Source organism: Beta vulgaris, chromosome 4, assembly GCF_026745355.1.
Source record: "Beta vulgaris subsp. vulgaris cultivar EL10 chromosome 4, EL10.2, whole genome shotgun sequence".
Classification (NCBI taxonomy): Eukaryota; Viridiplantae; Streptophyta; class Magnoliopsida; order Caryophyllales; family Amaranthaceae; genus Beta; species Beta vulgaris.
This window is the reverse complement of record NC_079205.1, coordinates 57,245,056-57,251,144: the sequence shown is the minus strand read 5'-3', so window position 1 is coordinate 57,251,144 and position 6,089 is coordinate 57,245,056.

Sequence of the window (6,089 nt, the reverse complement as noted above, 5' to 3'; positions counted from 1 at the left end):
ATTCAAATTTGCATCATGATCTTAGTTCCAATCAGGTCTAATAAGGTCCAATAAGTTATAATCATGTGCAATAAGTTTCAATCAGGTCCAATAAGGTCTAAATAGTCAATGTTCAATAAATATTTGTATTATTGTCCATTATTTTATTATTCATATCACTATTAACTGATTATATTATTATTAGAATTTTAATTAAAGTACCACAATGATTATATAGTATTATACTTGTATTTTTGTCTATTATTTTAATAAATATTTGTATTATTGTCTATTATTTTATTATTCATTAGTTGATTATGTTATTATTAGATTTTTTTTATTAAAGTACCACAATGTATAGTATTATAATTGTATTATTGTCTATCATTTGATTATTCATATTACTATAAGCTGATTATATTATTATTAAAAAAATTCTCTCCTCCCATTCTCTCACCCACTGCCAACCACCCCTCCCCTAGCCGGCGACCACCACCCAGTCCGGCGCCGGCGACCCTACCCCCTCCATTCGCCGGCCAGAACAACAGCACACCTGGCGACCCTACCCTCTCCTTTTCCCCCACCCTCGACACCCCATCCTAGCCCTCCCTTTCCCCATTCTCGATTCCCCCACCCCACCCTACCCCGACGCCACACCCTCCCCCCTTTCCCCCTATCAAAAATTGCCCCCCTTTCCCTGTCTTCCATCGTGAGTTGACCACTCCCCTTTCCCACCTAGATACACCCCCCAAACCCTTACCCCCCCCCCCGAAACCATCCTAGGTTGTTAATCTGGCCGACGCCAACGCCGAGGGTAAAGGAATCGGAATGGGAAGGAATAAGCGTAGGTTGCCGATGCCGGAGTGGGGAAGGGGGGTTGGCAGTGGGTGTGGGAATGGGAGGAGAGAGAAAGGGAAAACCTAACGACGTTAGGGTTCCGTCCACAGTAAGGGTATCTTGAGCCCAAACACAAATCTCGGGGGTATCTGAGGAATTCCCCAGATGTGGGGGGTATTTTGGGAATTATGCCAAACCTCATGGGTACCTAAGGAAATTTTCCAAATTAATTTGGTTTACAATTAGGGCTTTTTTGGTTAAAGTATATTGTTGTTTGAGTCAATTTAGAGGCAATCTGATTGTACTGGTTTCTTTAGATGGGAGATTGTGTGAGCATTTGCAAGTCCAGTTAATGGAGCAGTTTACACATATTTCATAATCGAAGATGTTACTTAAGCTAAGTGAGGATAAGTTTAAGAAGATGAAAGTGAAGAAGCAAAAAATGGAAGAGGCAATGCTTGAAATGAGGGCCGATATGCTTAAAACTCAAGTTGAAGAGGTGAACAATGCGAAGAGGGAGAAGTATGTTGTAGTTGCCTTAGGTTTGTCATGTATGTTGTTTCTCATTCTTGCTATAATGATGAACTAAGGGCATATGTTAGTAATGTTGTTAGATGTTAGGGCTGTATTTTGGAATCAATGAATGAAATTATCTTTGCCTTTGTTTTGATAAAACAGTGTGTTCAAAATAAATGTGTAAAATCCGAAAATGTAAGAATCTAGAAACTCCATTCAACAGTGTAGCAACAAACCACAATGTCCAAAAATTTGCATTACAATCCAAAAACTACCAATTCTAAATTGTTACATTACAATCTAAAAACAACTAATCATAAACTGTTTGATTATCAACAACAAACATCCATCAAATGACATCAAGGAAAATTGGATGTTGATGCTTGATTTCCCAATCCAAGAGTATTGTATGATGTCGATGGTTGTGGCCCATCTGACTGCATTCTTCCTTGTGTAGGAAAAAAAGTTAAACCCTCCAACCAATAACAACACACAAACAATAAAAAAAAGAAATTGAATTGATTAATTACATTGACATAGGTTGTTCCATCAGGGGTGTGAAACACTCCAACACCATGGGGCACCTCCTGAGCTTTTCCATTGCCTTCGTCAACACCTCTTCCTCCCTCTTCCCCCCGAAAACCTCTTCCCCTTCTTAATCCCGTTTCTCTCTCTAAAGTTGCAGGACCTCTGCCTCCTCCCACAAAATTTCCCCCACCTCTACCTCCTCTTATTTCCCTCACATTTCTTCCTATTTGTGTTGGTTGGGCACTTACATCAGGTTGTTGGTTTGATGGATCGGGCTGTTGGGTCGATGGGTCAGGTTGTTGGATTGATGGGCCAGTTTAAGAGGTGGCAGTGTTTTGCCTTTTTGGAGGAGGTGCAGATGCATTATCCTTTTTAGGACATTTCTTTTTATTGTGGTTGGTAGACTTGCATACATTACAATGCATTAGGACCCCATGTTTTGTTAGCCTCCCAGGTTTTTTTGGGGTTTCCATGAGGGCCCTTCCTTATGTTCTTTCTTGGCCTACCTGGCCCCACTTTGATTGGTGGTGGCTGCAGTGGAGCATCTACCTTTGGCCAGTGTCTCTCACCAACCCATGGAGGGATGAAGTTTTTGTAACTCTTTAGGTATGTGTCTCTCTTGTACCAATCTGACACAAAGTCCTCTGCTTTGCAATGGTACAATCAGAGACAAGAAACTGCATGGCATCAAGGGATACCAGTCAAATCCCATTTTCTACAAGTCACTAGTAGAATAAATGCTACTTGCTGCGGTTAAAAAGTGCCCTATTACTGCATTTTCGGGCGCGCAGCAATTAAGGGCAGGCAATAGATATTAATTATATTGCTGCGGTTTTAAACCGCAGCAATATATACCAATATTGCTGCGGTTTTTAGGCCAAACCGCAGCAATTATTAATTTTTTTTATCTGTTTAACACGTAATATTGCTGCGGTTTTTAGACCAAAACCGCAGCAATATGTCCCTATACAGGTAAATTTTTTTTTTTTTTTTTTTTGCATTTGTCAATTAAATTCGAAATATTAAAACCAAACAATTAACCCATTCATTATCCATTAAATTCTCAGACAAACTGAATATAAAATAACATGAATCTCATTAATATATTAATATATAAAAATGAAAAAATTAATTACATGAATATTACAAAAGAATAATATGTAAAATGAAAAAACAATCTAAAAAAACGAAAAAAATAAACTATCTAAAATGAAAAATGAAAAAGCAAAAAAAAAAAATCTACAAGCTAAAAAACAACAAACAGATCTAAAAAGTAATCGGAAAAAAATGAAAAAAAACGAAAAGACAAGGAACGGAATATATACAGACTAAAAAACGATCATCAATGATCGAATATATACAAAAAACGGAAAAAAAAAACGAAAAAAAAACGAATATCTACAAAAAAATGAAAAAAAAAACGATGGAATATCTACCAAGAAACGAAAAAAAATCTACAAGGAAAACCGCCGGAAACGAACGAACGAAACGCACGAAAACGAAAAGACAAGGACTGGATTTCCACTAACGAACGAAGAGCCGCCGGAAACGAACGAACAAAACGCACGAAGACGAACGACTGGATTTCTGTTGAGGAGAGGGAGATTTCTTACAAAACGAACGAACGAAAACGAAAACGAACGAACCAGAGGACGACAAAGAAGAATGAAAAATGACGAGTTGAAGCGGTTTTGGGCGGAGAGAGGTCAGATACTCAGATCTGAATGTTAAAGCGGTTTAGAAACGGAGGAAATGAGAGAGAGTGAGGAGAGAGAGGAGAGAGAGGGAGAGAAACGGCTGGAGGAGTTTGTAAAGGAAGAAGAAATAATAAACCCTAATAGGGCCGCGTTTTATTTTTTTAAGAGCAGACAATATTGCTGCGGTTTTGGGCGGGAAACCGCAGCAATATATTTTTAAAATATTTTTATTTATTATTGCTGCGGTTTCCCGCCCAAAACCGCAGCAATATTAGTCTTTCTAGGCCCCACATTTTTTTCAAAATGTATCAGTTGAACAATATTGCTGCGGTTTTGGGCGGGAACCGCAGCAATATTGTTATTTTCTATTTTTTCTTTTCTTTTTGCATGTAATATTGCTGCGTATAGGTAAAACCGCAGCAATATCACCGCAGCAAATAGCATTTATTCTACTAGTGAGTGCATGACCTGGCATCAAGGTCAACACAATAAGTATCCATCATATGGCTCACCTGAAAGATTGTGGCAGTTGATGAAATTGGGCTACACAGGACAACCTGTTCTTTGGTCTTTTCCAGTTTAACCTACAACCTGAGGCTTACTTGAGCCACACTCTTCTCCAACTCTTGACTTTTAAGGACTAGCTTCTGCATTAGGGAAGTTCTAATTTCTTTAAGCATGTAGATTAGGTGTTTTGTTCTTGCTTGAATAATGTACCCATTGAATGTCTCCGGTAGGTTGTTCACAATCACATCAACCTTGGTGTTTGTGTCCATGTAGGCTAGACTTTTGGGTTGTAGCTCCTGAAACCCTTAACAACATATGGGTTTTGAGCCTCCATATCCTCCAAAGCCTCATTCAATAATTCAACATGTTATATGCCTTTAGAACCTTCCAAAATATCATCTTCATTTCATCACCTTCAAAATCCTTATGCCAATGTGCAAAAATGTGTCTGGCATAGAGGTGATCAGAGGCCGGGCCGCGCCTTAAAAAATGTACCCATTGGTTGGGCCGGGCCAAAATTCGGACCAAAGTTTTGTGCCCAAAGCCCGCTATTTCGGGCCAAAATCAGACTGAGCCAAAAAAAAAATAGACAAATTTGATCCGGGTCCGACCACGGGCCAAAAATTTGCCCGAAACCCGGCCCAACATCGGGTCAGGCCAAAATGATCAGCTCTAGTCTGGCACAATGTCTGTGCTCAGTACTTGGCAACAACTATCCAACTGAAGCTAAGTTATAGACTGAAGAAGAAAAATATTATGCAAAATCAATAATGTGCCTTAGTGATTCAATGTATGGAAATTAAAATTAAACAATGAACAAGAACCTCACCTGATGCTCATCTAATACCACAACCAACCTAAGTCATCCCCCAGATTCAAGCATCTCTGCAACTAATCAATAAACAAGCTCAAGGAGTCATTATTTTCTCCATCTACAACTGCCCAGGCAACTAGAAACATCTGCTCGTTTCCATCCCCACATATTGCAGCAAGGAGATGCCCTCCAAGGAATGTTTTGAGAAAACATTAATCAATGCAAAGCAGTTTCCTGCATCCTTCCATCCATCCTCTTCTTATGCCATCAAAACAGACAAATATTCTTTGAAAAACCGATGTTGGACCCCTCTAGATTGGATTAATCGCCAATTTAATTTCAGTATCTTGGTCTCCATCTTCCAAAGCTGCAATAATATACCTTCCAACTTCATGTAATATTCTCTAATTGAGCCATGCAACATCCTATGAGCATGGTACTTAACCTTGTAAACTAGATCTTTCTTAAGGATCACCCTAAAGGACCTCCTAACAGTTTTCATTATCTCCTTTGTTGGTCAATGTGGTATGATTTTGAAAATCTCTAGAACTTGCCTAGCCATTCATAGAGACATCAGTTGTCTATTCCTTTCCATGTCCCTTGTGCAAGTGTGAGCCCCATCCACATATTTCAAGACAAAATAAGCTCTCCTACCGTCCCATGATCCATAAAGCCTAAAAGGACAACTAGTGCAACATTTAACCTCCATTCTTTGTTGCTGGACATAAATGTTAGATTTTTACCTTGCATAACAACATACTTAGCAACTGATTGTCTAAAATCTTCTCTGTTGGAAAACCTAAAACCAACTTTTCACTCAAATTTGGTGAAGTCAGTGTGTTCACTCACTATAAACCCTCATCTCTCTTCTAATTCTCCCTCTAAAATCTTCTTCCCCACTATCTACTGGTGTCAATTCATCCTCATCATTGTCTGCATAGTCACTAACACAGATGTGACTCTGTCCACCTGTTGAAGTGTTTCCCAGATTCTGAGAGGTAGATCCCCCACCCTTACCCTCTGCTGCTTCCATCTGCAACTGTTGTGCAAGTTCAAATAACTTGCTATTGCACCCCTTCATCCTTTCTCTAGCTTCCCTCAATTCATCATTTGTACTCTCTCCCAGTTCATGTTCCACCTCAGGTATAATATCCTCACCACATCTCAATTCCACATCAGCATTAGGTACCTCCTCCTCTAACCCTAGAGTT